Below are 24,736 nucleotides of genomic sequence, written 5' to 3' on the forward strand. Positions count from 1 at the left end.
CCGGTCAATATTTTAAAATTTGGTATTACGACTGTTTTCTGCTAAAACAGCGTCCCTGAGTTACAAGGTATAATTTGTTTTGTTTTTAATATTGTGTGTAGTTTCAAACATATATCAGGGCTCAAGTTTGGGTTCGGGCGTCTACGGCAAAAGCTAAACTATCTGCTAGAGGGATGGTAGCAGTGACCATGAGCCGTACGGCCGCGACGTCACGTCAACGTGATGCTGCGGTACGTGGTACAACCAATCAACCGCAGCTTCATGGCGACGTCACGCCAGGAGGGTGCGCGCCAGGGTTCCTTGACTAAAAATTAATCCGCTAGCCGCCCGCTAAAGACCAGCTGCTTGCATCTTTAAAATCGGTTTTAAAGGAGTACGAGGCTTCACTTTGTCATAATATTCAGGCTAAGATCATATTTCGTGCCAGTAAAGCGATACCAGTCATTTATTTTGGTTTCGTTTTCGACCGGAGTTGCCCTTTAATAAAGTGTCTAAATATGCAATTTTATATATAAAAAAAAACAACTTTTTTTGTGGCCGATGAATTGGACGGAACTTGGCCCCACCTAGCCAAGACATTTGCAATTACTTTGCTTGTGCCCGCCATCTGCTGGCTTGCAACTTAAACGTCTTTCACGCTTCGCGATGGTTTCTGAACCGTGCAACGAGCCATGTATACTGCTTTGAATTGGCTCCTTCGGAGCTTTTGGACTCGGAAATGGTTTACCCCTCACTGAACCAACTATCTCAGCATGAGCCCGTTACGTTTTACTAGGGTGCCTCAATGACCTTCTGTTTAGAGTGATGCCACCCTTTGTAGTACCCGATGCCGACAGCACGCGCTCACGGGGAAAATACAAAGAAATCGACGAAAACAAAATGTCGCCATAGCACAGTCAGTGCCACAGACGCGTGCAAGGACACGCTCTTTCACGCGCATCTGAACAAAAAATAAATGTAAAAGGGGGAACAAAATGGCCAGATGTCTCCACCCTAAGCAAAGCGCATATGAAGGCACCCTACGTTTTACCACTCCGCTCTAGCGTGCGGTGCTAACAAAGGAAATGTGTCGCGGGGAATTTGGAGTGTTTAAAGGGCCGTGCGTGCAGTGGGGGGCCGGCGTTTAACATCGTATTGTTGAAAAGCAGAAGACTGAGTGACTGCGTTTGAAACGCGATTCCTCACGTGCGCGAGAATCCGGCTTCAGCAATATACACTTCGTGAAAAGCTCGTGTTTTATTTTCATTCGTGCAGCTCTCGGTCAAAAACCGGAGACTTGTTTGGATCTGTTCGCGGCTGTTGGCTGTGTTTCTGGCGATAGCTGCTTAGGAGGCCTTGGGGCCGCCAGTGGTGCGGGGTGTTTGCCTGTCCGACAGCTATGCTAGCTCTTTTCTGTGGAATCGCGGCAGCGTTCCGCGTAAAGACAGACGATAGCCGTAGCGTCCTGGCCATACGCTCATGCTTATGCCGTTTTCCGAACTGAGCAGACCTTTCATCACCAAACATGGATGAAAGTACACGCAAAAAAAAGAAAAAAGAAACGTGCAGTGTCAGATTTTACAAATATATGGTAACTAAGATATAACTGAATGGAGCGAAAATTACGCTAATACATTATGACCTACACAACTTGGGTGGCTTCATGCGACGTATTTCTCGGCTTCATATTTCTCCGCCCACCATGCTGAGAAACTTTCACCAGTGTTGTGCCCGTTACCGAAAAAAAGTAACGAAATAGCGTTACTCGTTAGTTTGGTAAAAAGTAACGCGTTATCGAGCTACGTTACTCTTTTACAAACGTAACGATATACCGTTACCGTTAGTTTTCAAAAATAACGAACGTTACTTTTACGTTACTTTTACGTTACTTTTCTGTTTGAGTACATATGTTTGGCAGAGATGTATGATAAGCCTCCTTAACAAGCTTGGATAAAGATAAAAAAAATACAGTGTTTTCATAGTGTTTTGATGCGCGAAGCAGCTTAATATTCGGCATGCAGATTAGGCATTGAAACTGTAAATTACCTGATTCTGTCTCCTTTAGTTGATACATTTCATTGAGACCTGCTGGCCATGGCGACGGACTTTCGTTATTCATGCCCATCTCACGCGCAGAACGAGTCGGAGATGTTAGTCAATCGGCTTTTATAAACTACAGCATGCGAACGAGGACTGCTGGAACACAACAACCAACCAACACCCCTCATCTGTACGCCGGTTTTAGTAACAGTCCGGTTCATACTATTACCAGACACTGATTTAAGGCCTGTTCACACATGCAGTGGAGCGCTACAAGCATAGCGCTGAGCTCGCGCTAAGCGCGTGCTCCCGGTAGCGTTCACCTACACTGTAAAAAAAAATCCCGTCAAATTACGGAAATTGCCAATTAATTTTTGATGCCGGTACAATTTCCGTTGTCTTGCATAACGGTCACAGCATTACGTAGGTATTACGTGCATGACAGTAATGAGGCCCTACGGTTTTTGCCCGTAACTTGACCCGTAGAAGCATGGCAGAAAACCGTAACTCTCATGTACGTGATCCACAGATACGGGAATTGTTCCGGCATCGAAAATTAGCTGGCGTGTTGTCCGTAACTTGCGACGGCAAAAAACCGTAACGGTTAATAACTGAGCTTCACGTGATGTGCAACGACTGAAATTGTTCCGGCATCGAAAATTAGCTGGTGTGTTGTCCGTAACTTGCAGCGGCAAAAAACCGTAATTCTCAATCACCGAGCTGTACGTGATGTGCGAAAACAGGAATCGTTCCTGCATACAAAATTAGCAGGTGTGTTGTCCACACCTTGCAGCGTCGGCCACAGCCTGTTAAACTGCTAGCTGCAGTGACTTAACAAAATGGATGTCTAAGTGAACAATATAGCATTTTACTGCTTATTTATTGTTCACTGAGATATCGGTTTTGTTAAATCACTGCAGCTAACAGTTTAACAGTCTCTGGCCATTGCTGCAATGTGCGGACAACACGCCAGCTAATTTTCAATGTCGGAACGATTCCCGTCGTCACTCATGATGTGCAGCTCAGTGATTGAGAGTTACAGCTTTCTGTCGCTGCAAGTTACAGACAACACGTAAACTAATTTTTGACGCGGGAACAATTCAAATTAAATATCTAATGGCCAGGGAATGTGACAAGGCTGCGGGTCCAAGTTCTTTCAGGAGTTAATGCCAGCTGCGCATCCCAGAGATTAACAGCTGCTTAAACACTGTGTTAGAAATTTCGAGGAAGTGCACACAAGATACAGTATTAAGTAAAACATGTTCATACCTTTATTCTTAAGAAATAATTAGTGGGCCATGTCCACCTTTCTTGTGAAAGGCAATCTCTAATTTTCTGAGCAATCAAGTCCATAGGAAGAATTACAGAACCTGGAAAACAAAACAAAAAATGTGGAATATGGTTAGGTTATGAACAGAATGTGATGACAGAATCAACCTCCCAATTTTCACAAACAATGAGTTACATGTAAGGGCATTGAAGGAGCCTCAGCTGAACTCTGGCGGGCACTAAACAGTTAAACCAACTTGTGACTCGTGGTATGAAACCATTTTAACAAGGGAAGTTAGAAAAATTCCTTTGAAGACAGAATTTCCGCATTCAATAAGTTACTTCAAGTTTGTTGTCACGAGCTAATTTCAGAAGTTACTGCCAGCTGTGCCTCCCAGACATAATTAAACACCGTGTTAGTGGGGTTGTGCGAGTATTCGGAATTTCGGACTGTAGTTTCAAATAATACACTATTCTATATTCGCTTTGAGAAGAACTGTGCTGTTCGTGTTTTTTGAAGTGTTGGTTACGTGCGGCGAGCTAGTCTCGTTGAGTGCGCTTCTTACCGAGCACCGTTGCACTGCGGAGAAGCAATACCTGCGGAGGCGAGCTCCGCGGGTGTTGCTTCTCCGCAGTGCAACGGTGCTCAATAAGAAGCGCACTCAACAGGATAACCCACTACGATAAACACTTGGGAAAATAGAAATATCGCAATTGCGTGGTTGGAAGAAAAGCATACATTGAACGCGGGGTGGTGCACGTGTGCCGGCTGTATTTGAAAATAAATGGAAACTTTGTGAATGTGCATATCTACTTTGTAGTAAAAGTTTTAAAATTAAACTGACTGTTATGCAAGAGTTTACTATGTTAGGCAGAGATGCCCTTACAACCTGCGTTCCTCATGCGCGATTCATTCTTTTAGAGCACAGCTCTTAGGCGCCCGTTTCCGGCTTGAGCGGCGTCGCCGTAATCGCGCTTTACATTATGGGAAGTTTCCCATAATGACGTCACGAAGGTTACCCTCGTGAGGGTTACGAGGGTTAGGGTCACGAGGGTTATCCTCACGAGGGTCACAAGCGTTACCCTCACAAGGGTTGCGAGAATTAGTTACCCTCGAAAGGGTTACCCTCACGAGGGTCACAAGGGTTACTTTCACAAGGATCACCCTCACAAGGGTCATGAGGGTTATGAGAGTTACCCTCATGAGGGTCACCCCCCTGAAGTCCCGTGACCTGCCCCCACGAGGTCGCGCAACCTCAGGGGGTCACCTATCCCTCAGTACCCTTCCATCCTTCTCCTCAAGAGCTGCGCTCTTATCCGGTGTTACAGGGAGTCGTAAACGGCTTTCATTTTTTAACTCAAATTAACGAAAGATTATTTTATATAGCAAGATTTGTAAATTCACTCAATTGGACATTTCTATAGGATTCATTTTATGTCAAATCCATCGTTTACTTGCCATTCCAAGACATCAGAACTTCTGAAGTCACAGTTCATAAATAGAGATAGATTAAACTTCGCGTATAAACAAACAAGTGGAACAATGTTCACAAGTTTAGCTGGGTTTTCGTCTAAGGATTATGCAGTGATAGTAAAAAGCATGGAAAAACTATTCGATATTCAAATCGAAAATATTCGGTCAATACCGCTATTCGCTTCTAACTCAAAATCATCTATTCGCACAAGAATACGTGTTAGTAAGCAATTTCGAGGAAGTGCACGTAAGATGCAGTATGAAGTGAAACATGTTCATACCTTTATTCTTGAGAAATAGTTAGTGGGCCACGTCCAGCTTTCATTTGGAAGGCAATCTAACTTCCAGAGCAATCAAGTCCACATGGAGAACTACAGAACCTGGAAAACAAAAACAAAAAATGTGGAATGTGTTAGGTTATGAACAGAATGCGATGACATAATAAACCTCCCAATTTCAGCAAACTACGAGTTACATCTAAGCGCATTGCAGGAGCCTCATCTTAACTATGGCGAGCACTACAGTGAAACCAACTTGTAACTTATGATCCGAAACCATCTCAACAAGGGAGGTTAGAAAAATTCCTTTGAAGACAGAATTTCCACATCCAATAAAATACCTCAAGTTTGTTGTCACGAGTTAATTTCAGAAGTTACTGCCAACTGTGCCTTCCAGAGATAATTAAACACCGTGTTAGTAAGAAATTTCAAGCAAGTGCACATAAGATGCAGTACAAAGTAAAACATGTTCATGCATCTATTCTTAAAATAATTAGTGGGCTTGCTTTCCAGCTTTCACATGGAAAGCAATCTCTAACTTCCTGAACAATCAAGCTCATAGGGAGAACTACAGAACCTGGAAAACAAAACAAAAAATGTGGTATGTGATTAGGTTCTGAACAGAATGTGATGACAGAACGAACCTCCCATTTCCTGCTAACTATTAGTTACACATAAGCAGAGCTTGAAGTCTCCCTTAGGTTGAGGGGGGTCCCTAAAAGAAGGGAGGAGGGCGGGAGGGGGGGTTTTGACGAAATGTATTAGATGCACATAAAATAACACCCACTGCTGACTCTGTCCCCACCGTACCTGCAACCCTCGAATTGCTAATCCCCAAATGCCACATTCCTGAAAACAAGCTATTTTATTGCAAGATATGATTTTGATTTCACAAATGCCGGGGCTGTGGAGGAGGGTCCCAGACCATCCGTTAAAATCAGTGGGGGACCCCCTGAGACGACCCAGACTTTAAGCGCTGCACATAAGTGCAGTGCAGGAACCTCAGCTTAATTCTGGCAAACGTTAGACAGTGAAACCAACTTATGACTTATGCTACGAAACCATTGTAGCAAGGGAAGTTTGAAAAATGCCTTCGAAGATAAAGTTGCCGCATTCACGGAGTTTCTTCAAGCCTGCTGTCGTAAGTTAATTTCAGATGTTACTGCCAAGTGCACGTCCCAGAGATAAACAGGTGCTTGAAAACCATGTTAGTAAGAAATTTCGAGGAAGTGCACACAAGATGCAGTAGGAAGTAAAACATGTGCATACCTTCATTCTTGAAAATTAATTCATGGGTCATGTCCAGCTTTCATGGGGAAGGCAATCTTCATAACTTCCAGAGCAATCAAGTCCATATGAACAACTACAGAACCTGGAAAAAAATGTGGAATGTGGTTAGGGTCTGAATAGAATGCGATGACAAACTAAACCTCCCGATATTCAAGCTATGAGTTACACGTAAGTGCACTGCAGGTGCCAGTGTGATTTAAGAAAGTGCACCTCCCAGAGATGAACAGGTGCTTGAACACCGTGTTAGTAAGAAATTTCGAGGAAGTGCACACAAGATGCAGCAGGGAATAAAACACGTGCATACCTTTATTCCTGAGAATTAATTCGTGGGTCACGTTCAGCCTTCCTGTGGAAGGCAATCATCATAACTTCCAGAGCAATCAAGTCCATATAAACAACTACAGAACCTGAAAAAAAAAAATGCGGGATGTGGTTAGGTTCCGAATAGAATGCGATGACAAACTAAACCTCCCGATATCTGCAAACTATGAGTTACACGTAAGTGCACTGCAGGTGCCAGTGTGATTTAAGAAAGCTGTAAACCCCAAATGAAACTACTTGAAAGGGGCATGGACACAGAAATTAGGCAAGTTAGAGTATTTGTTACATGGCAGAACGATAGCTTATTGCATATACACTAAACAATTCAGAATATTTAAAACTCCAATAATTACAAAATTATTTTTTTAATGTTCATCATGTTTATCTGGGGACCAGGATACCTTGACACAACTCCTACTGTGGCGACGGCAGCTCGTCGATAAACCATGTGACTCTGATTAAGACGTTAAACAATCTCTCTTTCGTTGTTCTCTACCCGCGTTCGCCACGCCACGCCTGTCCGTTACTCAGGCTCTGTACCTAAGTGACGTTGAATTCGAAGGAGCAAGCTGTGCCAGATATTCCAACTTCCCAAAAATTGGGAGGGAAAAGTGGGACAAAGGAGCTTAGTTGAGGCGAGGGACGCCTGGGCGCCTTCTGATCCATACCTGAAAGTGCATACAAGAGATCTACGAGTGGCACCGCCCCGCAGCTTGGGACTGACTAGAGACACTAAAGGGACAAGGCAGATGTCGTCACCAAGGCCTGGCTCGCTGAGTAGGTGGACCCAAGGGTCCCGCAACTAATTAGAATTTTTTGTGTGAAACTAATGCATTTTTTGATAAACTAATTTGGCAGCTTTATAGTAACATGTAATGGGCTTCGGTGACATACTTAGATTTCATTTTTTCCATTCCTGAAAAATCTAGAACCATTTGATTTCTAAAATAATACCTACAGCTGTTCTTTTGTTTTACACATACACGTAAACAATTGTTTGTGTGTACGTGAAATTAATGCTTAACCTATTTAGAATGTTGTTATTGCCACTACAAATTCTTGTTCCCCCCCAATGCATTCCACGAGAATGCCCTTAAGGTAATGAACTTGAACTTGAGCTGAAGTAACTCCCATGAAACATAGCGTGGACTTTTATGGTACTCCAACAACCAAAACAGAGCCCAAGTGATCCTACTCGTCAATATAATTAGGATAAAAATGCATGGCGACTAAAATTGTAGACTGGCTTGTTGATACGTCACAAAGGAAACATAAAAAACAGGTACGGATAGAAGTGACTCGGCAAACAAAAGGATCTCTCAGTGGAGGTTGCTACCAGGAATTACAGATAAAACAAAACATAGAAGATAACTTAAATCATATGGCACCACCTACCCCCATGGATATCAGTTTGTGTATTGAACAGAGAAGAGGAGCAAAAAAAAAAAAAAAACGTTGCAAGAGGAGACACCTCCAGGTGCATTGTATGGTGGGAACAATATGTGATCCACTTTTGCGTAGCCTATGCAGGTCAAGCAAAGCCCTATATCAAAGACAGCCCTCGGTGTCGTGTGAACATTTGGCAGTACAGTTACCAGATGCGGTTGCATGACCGAGTTCAATAAGATGAGATAACTGCAGGCTATCAGGATAGAATCGCAAGGATATGTGGAAGCTGGTGAAATTTTGGCTCGTGACAACCACAACTGCTTCCTCATCCGGTCCATCCCTTAGTTAAAAAAGGAACTTATCACCTTCAACCAATAAACAAAAGCAAGCAACCTCAGCATTCAGATAAGGTAGGTGGCACAGGGTGATTCCTTGTTGTGTAGTATGTACCATAGAAATAAACCAGAGATGCAAATGGTGAACTGTGAGCTTAGAAATAATGTGTCACTTGTCTTTTTTTCTGTTTTTTTGGGAATCAAATTATTTACTATCTTTCTTATCTGTGAACCAGATTTGTGAACATATGAAGAAAAACTATTTTCCTTGTACCGAATGACACTCCAAGTACAACTCTTAGCTACCGCAGAATACCATGCATCCGCCCATTCCACATTAAGCGCCGATATCCAAATTTTTAAGATCCGAGAAAATATGCATAGTACATTTATACGTAAAATTGATGACCAGGCAAGCGCACATTCTCCATTTTTTCGCGATTATCTCTAAATTTTGAGTGGGCGCTTGCCTGGTATTTTACAGTAATACAGTAGCCTACAATTGAAATAAAGTAGTGTTGTATCCTGCATGCCAAAAGATACACAAAGGCTTGCCCAGTGTGATGCAGATGGACGCTGCGGGAAGCTCTTTGAGTTGAACATTGGAGATGCGTGTTACATTCTAAAAGTAAACAATAAAGCCCCCCCCCCCCCCCCGGTTCAACTTCAAACCATATAATTATCTGAGCATGTTTCAAAGGCAAGAAAGCACAAGTGGCTAATTTTTCCATGCATTAACAGACAAAATGTAATCATCAGTGGTGAAGCTTACAAAAGAACTGCTTATAGCAGCTTCTGCAGCAAAAACATGGCTTTTGTAGCACATATTTCATTTAATTTATTTCACACTGCAAACTTAAGGACATGACGTCCCGAAACCAAGACCACACGCAACGAAAACAGCACAACCAAGCACCGGGGCAGGATACCACTAGCAGACAATAGTTGCTTGAACGACGGCAAGTTGAAGTATTCAAATAACGAACCTGCAGCAAAAAGATGTCCGAGCGTTCCTTCATGGCTGTGGTAGCGTGCCTCGAATGACTGGCGTGGGATAGCGGCTTCTGTAGAGGCATCGTAGCTGAAGACCAGTGCTGGCAGGCTCCTAATGCTCCCAACTTGAAATACACCAAGATGGGTCCCAGGAACCACTGTTTTCCCGTGGTTGGCTCGAGAACAATCAATTTCGTGGCGTCCTGTGGTTCGTCCAGCATATGGGCCCCGTCACTGCTGGCGACGCTCAGAAGTATAATCTGCAGCAAAAAGATGCGTGAGCGCTTCATCACGGCTGTGGTAGCGTGTTGGAGCAGGCGATTCCGGTTTATCACATTGTAAAAAGCGATGCAAGTACTATAGAAATTCCCGCAGTTCCTCACAGTGTCATAAAAACTATTATAATTGCAATTATGATACACAATTATTCACAGGGGATAGAAAGCAAAAACACAGAACTTTGGCAATGACCTCCTTGCCTTGCCTTTAAAGCTTGATGCAATAACTAAATCAGTCCCATCTTCGACAACTGCAAAGCAACAAAACTATTTAAGCATAGCGAATAAACCACACGTCACAACAAGCATTTTTCCCTAAAATGAAAGTAATGGGAGGAAGATTCATACGAGTGTTCCTCAAGTAATCGGTGCCACCGAACCAATGATTGACTCCGCTCTTCCTCCCACGCAAGGCATCAATAATCGTTCCAGCCAAGGAGAAGCTACTACAAAAGGGAAACTAAGGGTTGGACACTCTTCTCGGAAAGTGGCCACTTTTTGCTTGAGCATATATTTTAATAGTTGCTTTTACATAGGCAAATATAAGCGAGTAACTTGGGGTTCCTCAATTTCATGAAAGAAAAAAATTGTTTTCGTCTATGGAAGCTCACCGTGGGACGGAAGTGGTTTGTGTACCTTAGTCCTATTTATTATCGAACGGTAATACATCATATCTACTGAAAGTATTTAATGAATCATAGCGGCCGAAGCAGGTGGCATGTCGTCATCTGCTTCCAGCCAGCATCTAATTAAGAGCCTCAAGTAAAAGTGTGTTCAACTGCTAGATCAAGGCATGTGTTCATGGGCACCATTAAATTGCAAAATTTTGCTGTTGGTTACGGGAATACGGGTAGTTTTTCAACGTAAATCCGGTTAAAAACAGATGCTTGAAGATTTTATGTGGAGAATAAAATAACACTTTTCTATAGACACCATTTTTGTTCCAATAGTTTAAGCATTTTTTACACGCAGAAAACTGTATAATCCGCCATCTTTAACGCTGCCATTAAATTGCAAACACACTCCATGGTTTAAGTTGAATGCACTCTTACTTGAGGCTCTCTAGCATCTTATGACGTCAGTGGTGCCACCCGTGGTGCCACCCGTGGTACCACCGACGTCATGCACGCACGACCGTCGTTCGCGCGGTAGGCCTACCTCACTGATCTCTAATATAGGGGCCTGGAAGGCGCTTAGCCTAGCTCGGAGTCGGGCACGAGTGAAGCCATCGGAAGTTCGATGCTTGTCCCAGAAATCGAGTGTTTGCTGGGTTTTATAATGGATTCAGTGAATGTTTTGAATCATGCTTTCTTGCATTTTTACGTGGGTTTTAATAATCCTTTTTAGGAATCAATCTTGAGAATGAGGCACTTGAACTTGGGGAGTGTACACTTAATCAACTAGAATCTCGAAATTCTCAGACATGAAATGGCTTCCAAGAAGACATCTCGGGCCTGCATGAACGCGACAAGCAGGCTCTATTGTTATAACAAAAGCAAATCAAGCGACTTGGACACTGTTTCGACCACCGCTCGTAAGAGTGGGAAAGCCTGTCAAGCGTTCACTTCCGGGACAAGCTGCTTACTTCCGGTGGCTTTATACCTGTTCGCTCAATGCGCCATCCAACCCTCTAGTGGAGATTATTGGCCCACCTCAAAACAAACTGCCATAGACAAGAACTTTTTTTACACATAAACACACTGATCTCTATGACAATTGTTCAATCACGCATCCCCGCTCAGCGAGTGCGGCCACCAGACGGCAATATTGCACGTCGAAAAATTGTGTTTTTGGAGCGTTGCCGAGGCTGGCCGCAGCGTGCTGAAGACACGTTTTCTACTTGTTCGTCGTCATTCGCCAGAAACGTTTTTTTAAAACCCTGCGTAAGCCGGATACTTGCTAATGAGAACATGTGTGAGTTTTTACGGAAGCGCAGTGCCGAGAGAAAAAAGCACAACTCGTCGAAGCAAGTTTCGACGGTCTTGCGGCATGATAAAAGCTTCCTTGGCATGCCGAAGCGCTGAGTCTCTGTGCCTTGGCACGCTAGATTTGTGAACATATGAAGAAAAACTATTTTCATTGTACCGAACGACACTCCAAGTGCAACTCTTAGCTACCGTAGAATACCATGCATCCGCCCATTCCGCATGAAGTGCCAATATCTAAATTTCTAAGATCTGAGAAAATATGCACAGTACATTTATATGTAAATTTGATGACCAGGCAAGCGCCCATTCCCCCATTTTTTTTTTCGCGATTATCTCTAAATTATGAGTGGGCGCTTGCCTGGTATTTTACGGTAATGCAGTAGCCTACAATTGAAATAAAGTAGTGTTGTATCCTGCATGCCAAAAGATGCACAAAGGCTTGCCTAGTGTGATGCAGATGGACGCTGCGGGAAGCTCGTTGAGTTGAACATTGGAGATGCGTGTTACATTCTAAAAGTAAACAATGAAGCCCCCCCCCCCAGTTCAACTTCAAACCATATAATTATCTGAGCATGTCTCAAAGGCAAGAAAGCACAAGTGGCTAATGTTTTCATACATTAACAGACAAAATGGAATCATCAGTGCTGAAGCTTACAAAAGAACTGCTTGTAACAGCTTCTGCAGCAGAAACATGGCTTTTGTAGCACATACTTCATTTAATTTATTTCACACTGCAAGCTTAAGGACATGACGTCCCGAAACCAAGACCACACGCAACGAAAACAGCACAACCAAGCACCGGGGCAGGATACCACTAGCAGACAATAGTTGCTTGAACGACGGCAAGTTGAAGTATTCAAATAACGAACCTGCAGCAAAAAGATGTCCGAGCGTTCCTTCATGGCTGTGGTAGCGTGCCTCGAACGACTGGCGTTGGATAGCGGCTTCTGCAGAGGCATCGTAGCTGAAGACCAGTGCTGGCAGGCTCCTAATGCTCCCAACTTGAAATCCACCAAGATGGGTCCCAGGAACCACTGTTTTCCCGTGGTTGGCTCGAGAACAATCAATTTCGTGGCGTCCTGTAGTTCGTCCAGCATATGGGCCCCGTCACTGCTGGCGATGCTCAGAAGTATAATCGGCAGCAAAAAGATGCGTGAATGCTTCATCACGGCTGTGATAGCGTGTCCCCCACATTTGAGCTTTTGGAGCAGAAATTACGGTTTATCACATTGTAAAAAGCGATGCAAGAACTATAGGAATTCCCGCAGTTCCTCACAGTGTCATAAAAACTATCATAACTGCAATTATGACAGACAATTATTCACAGCAAAAAGAATGCTGTTGGAAATGGGGATAGAAAGCAAAAACACAGAACTTTGGCAATGACCTCATTGCCTTTAAAGCTTGATGCAATAACTAAATCAGTCCAACCTTCGACAACTGCAAAGCAACAAAACTATTTAAACATAGCGAATAAACCACACGTCAGAACAAGCATTTTTTTCTAAAATGAAAATAATGGGAGGAAGATTCATTCATACGAGTGTTTCTCAAGTAATCGGTGCCACCGAAAGAATGATTGACACCGCTCTTCCCCACACGCAAGGTATCAATAATCGTTCCAGCCAAGGAGAAGCTACTACAAAAGGGAAACTAAGGGTTGGACACACTTCTCGGAAAGTGGCCACTTTTTGCTTGAGCATATATTTTAATAGTCGCTTTTACGTAGGCAAATATAAGCGAGTAACATGTGTGAATTTTTACGGAAGCGCAGTGCCGCAAGAGAAAGGCACAACTCGTCGAAAGCAAGTTTCGATGGTCTTGCGGCATGATCAAAGCTTCCTTGGCATGCCGAAGCGCTGAGTCTCTGTGTCTTCGCACGCTAGGATACCGATCAAGAATTGGTGCCGCGAAAATGTTTTGAAGGTGTGTCGTGCACAGATGTCTTTGCATCTTAAATCGGCTAAAGAGTTCTGGAGCATCCAGATGTTCAGGCGAGTTGCTATCAATAAAGGGGGGAAAGCAATCTGTACAGTTGCTCTTATGCACTATTAACCATGGCTGTGTTCCAAATCTACTCTAATAGATCACATAGCAGCACAAATAGAGCAACGCTGTAGAGCAAGGAGGGTTTTCGAAGGCAAAAGTACAAGACGGCGAGAATGGAGATCTTTGAAGCGCGGTCCATATGGTCGTGTGCAGTCTGTTGACCAATCACAATTATTCGAGCCGTGCTCAAACGTCAAGTGAAATTAAGTAGGTTGATAATGAGACACCGCTGATCACTGATGAGGAGCTGTTGTGCGCAATATTCTCTGAACCGTCTAGCAAAAAAAAAAAAAAAAAAAAAAGTACTTTCCCCCTTTCTTTTGTCGCCACTTAGTTACAAATACAGTCGTCAGAGTAAAGTAAACCGCTGCTCCAGAGGCACATACGGCTACAGCCACATTGCACTCGCAAAACACATTCACACGGTGTCGATTCTTGACCGGCATCCAAGCGTGCGAAGGCATAGAGACGCAGCGCTTCGGGGTGCCAAGGAAGCTTTGAACATGCCGCGAGACCGGCGAAACTTGCTTTCGACGAGTTGTGCCTTTTTTCTGCTGCACTGCGCTTCCGTATACATTGTCACGTGTTTTCATTCGCAAGTCTCATATCTTACATAGTTTTAAAGAACTTCTTCGGTGAATGACGACGAACGAGTAGAAACCGTGTCTTCAGCACGCTGCCACCAGCCTCCGCAACGCTCCAAAAGCGCGCTTTCTCAACATGCAAGATTGCCGTCCGGTGGCCGCACTCGGGCTGCAGCGATCAAGCGGGGGTACGCGATCCAGCAATTGTCCTAAACATCAGTGTATAAACTAGAGAAAACACGACATGCTCTTAAATTCAGTACGCGACAGCGCTCATTATGATTATTCAATGAGCGCGCTTCAGTCTTTCATGTTAAAATCTGATTTCTCCGTGGGAAAATAAGCGCCGAAAAAACACGGACAAAGAGTAGATTGACAACGACACAGGGCACAGGGCCCGAAAGCGAAAGGGTGACGGCGCCCGAAAGCAAAAGGTACGAACAGAACGAGTTCGGGAGAGCTCACTCAGCCCAGAGCAAACCAAACAGTCATGGCGATGAGCCCTGCGCCTGCACACGTCCATCAAGTCGAGTCTAATGCGTGGAAAGGTTTCCCTCGCGCAACTGAGTCCGGAAGCTAAAGCAAAAAATATGGCGCGTTTTCTGACTCAGCCCGCGCCATTGCGTTAAGTAACGCGTCTTAGATTCCTTCTGCACTTCGGTTATCTCGCAAGGCGCATGCGAAAATGAGCTGGCTTACCTTCTTAGTCCGGTTGAATGGTGAAAGATGATCGCGGCGACAACGAAGAGTGTTGCCGCCCTTCCCGCCCGTGGTGGTTCACGCGCGAGCGAGCATACAGACCGGGAAGTAAACATCACGTGATGGACGGCGCTCCTTGCTCGGTTGTCGTCGTCCGCGAGCTGAGTGCGCCGGCCTTTGGGTGGGTCTCCCTCCGCCGTTCGAAAGAGATTTTAGCATTGGCACGAATGGCACGTAACATGAGACATCTGCCAACAAGAAAACTATCTCTAGAGCAAACGTGGCGTGTGCTATGTGTTTTTACTTCAAAGAAAAGGGAACACAGACCTGAACTAAGAAATATGTGAAGCCGTACATTTACGGACTCGAGCCGTCATGTCGCCTCTACGGCGTTTTGTCCGTGCGCGCCTCTCACGGCGCTTTCCAGTTTTGAAAAAGGCTGTTAACTTACGGTTTTTTTTTACAGTGTACTTTGTGTCGCACCGTCAAAACTGTTGCTCATGGCAGAGGATAAGTAGCCGACGACACGTGAGTAGCTCTACATCAGCGCTTCGCTGCATGTGAGAACCGGCCTTAATTAACTATCTGGAACAGGACACCGTTTACCAGCACACTGGCTATAATCACTTGCTGCCTCTTACCAGCAGTAGCTCTTAGTTTTTCTGTGAAAAAAAAAAAAAAGGTTTCGTGTTTGTAAGTTTTCTTTCCAGGTTTAAAACTTTATTTAAATCTTTTGTATCATGACCTTAGGGAATTAAAGACTAATCAAGCGAAAAATTCTTCTGTGTACAAAAGTGGGTCAGGAACTTTCAGGCAGCGAAGCGGAGAGCGAGGGTAAAAATATTCCACAAAGGGTGTTTCTTTTTTTTTTTTTTTTGCAACTAAAGAAATGAGCAAATCGCTTCGCCACTAGTTGTCCACTGTTGTAAACGGATGACTCTCCACGCCCCTCCCCCCCCCCCCCCTTTCCCCCGCTGTCCACTTCTGCTGCACAAAGCAATCGGGGGGAAGAGGAGGGAGGGGAGGAGGCTGTAACGCATTCGTTCGTTCAAGCCTTGTAAATGGTGACACTATAAAAAAAAAAAAAAAAAAAAAAAAAAAAAGAGGAACGGATTTAGCTGGTAGCCGAAGGTTTTTTTCGCCTTCGAGAAGTGAGTTTTTTTTGTGTGTGTTTTTTTTTTTTTTACTTTACTGTGACGGATGCTGGTTCCGTGCAGCGATAAGCTCGTGCAGGATTTTGAGATAAGCTCGTGCAGGATTTCACCAGTTTTGGTCAAAAGTAACGAGTAACGAGTAACGAAATTTGACAGCCGATACCGTAAAAAAGTAACGGAAATACTTTACTCGTTAGTCATTCAGAATACTAACGAGTGCGTTACTGCGTTAGCGAAAAATGTAACGCGTTACCAGTAACGTCGTTACTAGTAACGCGTTACCTCCAACACTGACTTTCACCCATGTGCGAAATCAGCGATTTTTTTTTTCTTCAAGGGTCACTGACAGGGTATTGATGCTCGCCAAGGTTTTTATGTGTACATTACATATGAGAGCCCCACTACCCAGAGAGCAATTCGCGGCTCGAAGTTCGTTTTCTCTCCAACAGAAAACAGCCGATCGAGAACTGGCCGGTTTGAGTCGCGCTCACTCTCTTCTTCGTGGTCTCGGGCCGTTTTCTAAGGTTTCGACACAGCCGCAAGATTTATTCAAAGCCGTGGGTCATCGACGGCACACACACAATATTAAGAAAAGAAAAAAAAATATGATACGCATTTTTGTAGCTTCTAAAAAGTCGCAAATGCGTTGTTCGGGGCCAAAAAAAGTATCACAGCCACGTGACTTCAGCCACCTCTCTCATCCTCTATGTTCCTTCTTCCTCCCCAGTCCAGTTTCGGTTTCGGTTTCCAGTACTTGCATTTTTTTTACTTTAATAAAAATATACGTGATGCTCTAGCAAAATATTGATTGGGTAGTCTTCTGAAACCATAATAAATCGCCTGTGAAAAAAACAAAAAAACATTTGGGGGTGTCAGTGTTTTTTTAAACTCAGTCGGGTTACTTTACTTATTTTTTCTGTTTTTATTGACTGCGTCTGCTGCCAGCAGTTAGCGTCACAGAATTAGAACGTCTTGTACTTGAATATTATACACGAGTAGCCCAAGCCCAGCGGGAGGCAACAAGTGCATGCTGGAGGCGGAGCATCTGCTGGTTTCTTAACCTGTCACTGACCACAGACTGCTCCAAATACTCCATATGACGAGAGCTAAGAAATAAAGGATTTATAAATGTTGCCGGTGCCCCAGGTTCAATCTAAAGCGCTTCGATACGAGGCCGTGACCCCAGTTGCTTCGAGCAACACATCCGTGACAGACCTCCTCTGGAAAATGTGCATTTCTCCCCGACGCGGTCTGTCTTCCAGGAGAGTAGGGAGGTATTTGACACTGACAAGTCGGTGTCATACGGAATTACTCAATACATAGGACTGATAGAGCCTATCATCGCACTCTTCGGCGTACGCGGTTTTCGGTAGCCAGAAATCAAAGTATATCACAGCACCTGGGTACCGTGATATACTCACGGCACCCAGGTGTTCCATCATGAGGCCACTTGCCACACCATGCTCGTGACTTCAAGATATCGATCACTTTACGTCTCGCACTCGAGTATATCAAGCATTCATAAGTCGAGATTGGAAAGCGCTGTCCGTTTTTAAAACGATATGGGCGTCTAGGATTACGGTGACTCCGTCCCCGCTTCACTAGCCAACAGCGTCACCCGCCAGGGCCGTGCAACGTGACGCAGCTTGCATGTTAAACCTTTAGGGCTTCAGGCCTATAGAGAAGTGGCATTTTGGATCTCCGGGAGGCCCTAACTATATTGACGCATCCATTTTTTCTTCGTTTTTAAAGCGCCTGCATGATGTAGTCGCACTCGAAATAGGAGTGTAAGCGGCAGTCAAATGATCAGTGAGACGAGTCCCTTGCCAAGGTGACGACATCGAGAAGTCTTTTGTCGACTGGAAATGAACTACCTACTAATTCCCTCTGACAGATTAAAAATAATGCCAAAATCGATGCTGTCGATACGCTGAGTCTCGACGAAACGCGCTAGCATTAAGCTCAGGAGTTCGGACTCAGCGAAGGATGGGAACTCCCAAAGGTCCGAATACCACTGTCTTCGGAGAGCCAGTCTCTTCTCCCTGGAGTCGGTGGTTTCGGATGCAGCCACCACTACTTTGCTTGATCGCCTGGCAATGGTTCGCATACTATCCGCTCTGCTTTCGCGAAGTGCAGATCTTTCGCTGAAGTATGACGAGCAGCAAGCATCTTGAGCCTTCAGTCATGGTCTGCGCGACCTTGATATGTCTTCATGCATTCATGTTATAACGCGGGCGCAGTTTTAAAGTAGCCGTGAGCTAGCACAAAACAGAGAACCACGACAACCAAGCAAACGCGAGCCCGCGTATATGAAAAATGCACGACTGCGCATGCGCGGCGCCACCGGCGCATGTGCGGTGAGCCGCGCATCATGTCATCGCGCCCGTGGCGCCCCGGTAAGAGCGAAGCAAAACGAATCGAGCGCACGAACAGGGCGAAAGAGCGCGGCGAGAATCGCGCATCGACCTCACGAAGCCAGTCCAGTCGAAACCACGACCGTCAAAACGATAGACTGCTGTATGCACGATGGGCACTAAATGCTAAAGGATTTAAAAACGTAGGGCGTGTTGAGCCTCCCTTTTTAAACACTTGCTTACCGTACGGATATTTTAGATAAAAGAGCGCCATCTGTCGCCGGGAAAAACAACTGTGCCACGCACTCGATCGAGGTAGATTCCAGTCCGCGGGCTTTGCCTTGGTTAGACACCGAGCTGTATGGCAAACAAGCTGGAGAAAGTGCCCTCTATAGTTCAATCTCCTTTCTAATACAGCGTCCACCCGTAAGCTGACAGCGAGGTGGATGCTTATGTGCTTCTCGCTCCAGTCACGCGTTTACCTTTCACCGTTTGATCCCGCTCCTACCCGCACCAACGCGCTTAAAACAGGGTCAGGTGATCAAAGGAAGGCGGTTGATTGGTCCGGGGAGCACGTAGCTCTCATCGCACTGTCAGCTTAGGGATGAAGGGGGTATAGGTGTGCTTCTACCACGGACGCTGGGAACTTTGTCCCAGCGTCCGTGGTAGTCTGTCCTAGAATACGATAGCTCTTTGAGGCGCGACTCGCTTGAGGACTTGAGAACAAATCTCTTCAAAGTAATAGTTCGCGAGTAATTTATTCCTTTCAGAAAGTAATTTTGTAATTACTACGCTACATTTGCGCAGCAGCAGTTTGTAATGCAGTCAAATTTAAATATATTTGTTACGATGAACTTTAGTTACTCGATACATTTATAAAAAATACGAACCGAATAAAGTCGATAAATCAATAAAGTGAGGACTAACATATTTCCAGAATAAAAGCATACATTCATATTTAATATACAATTCAACCGTGCAGTAAACAATGTGACAAGCAAAGCAGGCGCGCTCTTTTTGCTGTAGTGTTTCTTACGATGCAAAACTATACATTTATTTATTTATGCAATACCCACAGCGCCAAATCAGGCATTACAGTGGGGGGATATACATACAAAAAAACAACGTACAATGTCAGTCAGACCTCTGCTCCACGGCAGATAAATCATTCAAACAACATATAAACCTTAATTATAAACCATACAAGGAAATAGAAACTTATAAACAACACATATAAACATAGCTTATAAACCACGCAGGGAAGAACTCAAGCTAGATTTAATCTAACAGAGAAAAAAAGTGATCATTTGACAGTACACCAACCAAAGACGGAGGCAATCGATTCCACTCGTAGATAGTTCTTGGAAAAAAGGACATCCTAAATACCTCTGTTTTGAACGAAATTTCTCTCACCTTGAAACTATGGTCAACGCGCTCTGATTGATAGTGGGGCTGCATTATATACATGTCTCTTTGTATGCCAACTGTCGAATGATAAATGCAATGAAACAACTTTAAACGAAGTCTCCTTCTGCGAGTTTCGAGGAGCTCCCATTTTAAAACATCTTTTGTGCGTGTTGCGCTGAAATCTATATTATAATTCCCAGTAACAAACCGAGCAGCTAAGTTCTGCACTCTTTCTAGCTTTATTTTGTCACGTGCTGTGGGCGGGTCCCAGACTACACAGGCGTATTCCATGACTGACCTGACGTATGTTTTATAGAGCAAATCCCGAGTATCTTTATTGAAATTTCTTGCATTACGACGGAGGAACCCTAATATTTTACCAGCCTTGGCCACTACGTAATCAACGTGTGTGTTCCATCTTAAGTCAGTCGTGTAATTTACCCCCAGATATTTATATTCTAACACTCTTGATAAAATATTGTTATTTATGGCATAAGATGCAGCGTACGGGTTTTTTTTCCTTGTGAATGTCATAAAAACAGTTTTCCCTAAATTTAACTGCATACGCCATCTGAGGCACCACTGGCTAATTCGATCAAGATCCCGCTGTATGATATTAGCATCCTCAACAGAAGCAACAGCCCCATATAATACGCAGTCATCCGCGAAAAGTCTCATCTGCGACACTACTCCCTCGGTGATATCATTAATGTATAACAAAAAGAGAAGTGGCCCCAGGACCGATCCCTGCGGTACACCAGATGTGACTTGCACAGTAGAGGACTGTGAGCCATTTACAACGACAAACTGACTTCGTTGTCTCAGATACTCGGAGACCCAGGAAACCACTTGCGGGTTAATATTGTAGTTATTCAGTTTTGCAATTAGTAAAGAGTGCGGTACCGTATCAAAAGCTTTCCTGAAATCTAAAAATACACAATCTATCGAGAGACGTCTATCTAAAGCATAGGCCAGGTCATGGGTAAATTCGGTTAGTTGTGTTTTTGACGGGTACTAAAAAAAAAGAAAAGAACCCGCGACACCTGCATGAGTCTAGAAGCACAAGCGATACATCGAATCGTTAGAGCAATATTTTATTACATAAATTGGTACAATTTTATTACCAAATTTTATTGGCACGCCTCATTAACGTAGAAAGTGCCGAGGGGAGAAGATACTAAAACCACGCATTCACACCCCACCCACTGAACTCGGCACTTTAGATTGCGTGCGCATATGCGTTTCCCAAGGCTATGCGTGTGGATCGTAAAGCTGTAACACAATTATCATACATTTACGCAACTTTTGTACAATACTTTTTTACGTGTTTTTTGTGTGTGTGTTTATGGGTACTCATCCTTAGAAGTTGGGGAGATCAGTGACCGAGTGTTTAAACGCAACGTAGCTCTAAGCATGGGAAGTGAAAGCTCGCGCTCCAGAACTCAGTGATCCTGAACTCAATCCCCACACCAGCCAGGTTCGATGAGGTTAGATGAGCATTGTACACTCTCAAGAAAAAAGGGTGTAAAAGGCTGTATCGTTACACCTTTTGTACTATATAATACACCCCAAAACTTCCTTTCGACGTACTGAGCCCTATAGTCGAACAGACGACCCCAAATTTTACTAGGGGCTTGATACCCGTGTGGTACAACTTATTAAAATAGCTAATGTACGTTTTACTGACCACAAAAAAAAATAATCGTGATTTTCTTGGCCCTACTGTAAAAACTCGGTGTTTTCGTTCTGTTGTTTTGATACGTACTTTAGCTACTTAAAACGTCATATCGCACCGTTATCAAGCCCCTCATAAAATTTGGGGTCGTCTGTTCGACTGTAGGGCTCTGCACGTTGAAATGAAGTTTTGGGGTGTATTATATGGGACGATACACCCTTTTACACCCTTTTTTTTTAGAGAGAGTACGGCGCACCGCCGTGCACCACTACTGCTCTATGACCGTTAAAGGCCCTTGGCTGGCCGTGGTACTGCATTGGCTAAACTCCTCGCCTGCAGAGGAGACATCAGGCACCCGCTGGGCTGACCAACTTTCCGCCGGACACAATTCTCGGGAGTCGCCGTGCCCTGCGTCGTTTAAGCAGACAGTGACTATTGGGGATGATTTACCTATCGATTAACCTACCGATTAGTCGATGAACGATTTAATCACGACTCATCAATTTAACCGGTTCCTAGCTGACATTTTGGCAAACCAAATGAGAGCACAAATTAAGCGCCTTCACCAGGCATACGTGGGTGGGCACACCTGTGTGAAGGGCGCACTTTCGCTAAAATAATAATCTGAACTTCTAAATTAAACTGCAGGATGTAGGGAGAGATTTGTAACTCCACACAAGTTTAGAAGGTTACACGTGCAATATCGTGTGACCATTCATTTAGTTCAGCAGAGACTATTGTGATCAATGAAAGGAGGTCGCTCTTGCTGGCGAATCTCAACGAACCTGTTTGCTTCATGCACCTGAATTAGTAATTCATGAGAGTGAGTATTTATGAACTGTTATAAACTGCTATTCGAGGTTGTTCATAATCGAAATTTTATATTGCGCTTTCATCATATTTTAGCGAAATCACTTTCTTTTACATTTTAAAAACATTTTGATTTCAAATCGACGAGACCAATCAATCTATTAAATAATCGATTAATCGATGAACTAATCAATTATTCGATTAATCAGTTAAAATTTTTCTTTAACGCCCAGCCCTAGTGACTATAGAACTGAAGCGTTTGGGCTACTTCAGCTGAACTAGAGAAAGGAAACCATGAAGCGAAAGCGTCAGAGATGTAGTTGAGCTCAGGGGCACATACGTCTCGGAAAGAGGCTCCTAGAAATCCCCGAAGATAAGAGCACAAGAAGTGTTGCCATAACTCAGGCCGATACTGTTTTTATCGGAAAAATTCATCTAGATAGGTTCACAATCACATGCACCGAGGAGACCAACTCAGCACTTCGTTTTCTAGGAAGAAGGCTACTCAATCCACACTCGAAGTAAGCGATGATATCACGATCACGGTTACAGCGCACAAAACCAACCCTTCTCGAAGGAGGTCTAAAAGGCTTTCTTTGAAAAAAAAAAAAAGAAGGCTTCTCCAGAGAGCTTGCGCTTGGAGTGATTTGGCGCCGCTCAGGTAAGCAAGGTGACTCCCTGCATTGCTGCTTAGCCAAACCTGAGAAGCGTTGCATCAGATGGCAGTGCTCGACTTTATTCGCAATATTCGTCCTGGGACATGTCAACGAGCTTTTAACGTCGCCCCATATTGGACAGGTCATTGGCACCCCAACAGATACGTTAAATACCACGTCCAATAAAGTTCTAATGGGATTCAATGTTGTTATATATTGTCCAGTCATTGGCACCCCATTGGATAAATTAGAAACCACTTCCAATGAACTTCCAATGAGCTTCTAGTGTTGTCAAATATGGGGCAGTCATGGCACCCGATTGAATAAATAGGAAACCACTTACAATGTGGTGTCAACGAGCTTTTAACGTCGCCCAATATGGGACGGTCATTGGCATCCCAACAGATAAATTGATACAAATTTCAATAAAGTTTCAATGGGATTCTATGTTGTTTTATATTGGCCAGTTGTTGGCCCCGATTGAATAAGTTGGAAATCACTTCCAATGGACTTCGAATGTGCTTCTAGTGTTGTCAAATATATGGCAGTCATTGCCATTACACTTGATAAAATCGATACCACTACCAATAAAGAGCTAATGGGGTCGCAATGTTGTCAAATATTGGGCAGTTAATGGCACCCTATTGGATAAATTAGATACCACTTCTAATGAAGTGCCAATGGGCTTCGAATGTTTTCCAATAATGAGCAGTGATTGGTACCCCACTGGATAAAGTGTATACCAAGTTCTAATAGGTTTCCAATGTTGAATGATAATGAAGTGTTATTGCCATTTTTTTAATACATTGTATTCCATCTTCAATAAAGTTGGTATTGGTTCCTAATCTCGCTCACTATTGGAGAGTCATTTACATTCAATTTGTTAAACTTGATACCATATTCATTAAGCTATGAAAGCAGTTTTATAATTTTACGAGGTCGATAATTCACCGTGTGTGCTGAATCATTGTTTCCTAATTGCATTAAAATGTTGAACTGTACTCGCATTTGTTGGGTAATTTTGATGAAATATTGCAATATATCTTTAATATTGCACATTAATACAAATTCACAAGATAAACTAGATCTCGGTGTCCTAGTTGCGATTCAGTAATTACGACATCAGACATTGTTTGAAACATTTCAGTCTAATACCGTGTCAATATCGAATCAATTTAACATGCTGCTTTGACGTTTCCGCGAAGCATGCTCGGATCTCTAGATTAACCGTCAGTCTCTTTGCTCTAACCTATGACAAAATCAGGCAAGACGCTCTGTGAGCCATCGTATTTTGTCGGAGACTTGTGGCCTAAACGCAAAGGTAGCTGCGCCGTAACGGGATCCGAAACCGCGCTCTTCACCACCTCCCTCACGCGATTGTGTCCCGCTAGTTGCAAGGAATCTTTCAAAAATTCGCTCCAACAGCGCAATGGTCGTTATTTTCCCATGCCGATGGGCACGAGTTAGTTCATGTTTCGTTCTCGATTTTATCTGTGACTGCGCGCTTTCTCAACCATGGCAAGATTAGCGATTTTTCAAATGCTGCGACTGCGTGCCTTCCACCTCGCTTTGGGTTCGTGTGCGGCAAAGTGTCATAAAATGCTGGCGCTCGAGGTGGAGCATATTTTCTGCATCGAAAGGCATTCCAGATGTGAAGACAGCGCGTGCACAACTTTCGTGGGCGCTCAAGATGTGCAAGTGCACAGCTTTGACTACATAACCGCGGAAAGTTGTCCGCAATTTGGTGAAGTTACGCTACAGCGTAGCTTCACGG

This window comes from Ixodes scapularis, unplaced genomic scaffold (assembly GCF_016920785.2).
Source record: "Ixodes scapularis isolate PalLabHiFi unplaced genomic scaffold, ASM1692078v2 PGA_scaffold3__209_contigs__length_174095766, whole genome shotgun sequence".
NCBI lineage: Eukaryota > Metazoa > Arthropoda > Arachnida > Ixodida > Ixodidae > Ixodes > Ixodes scapularis.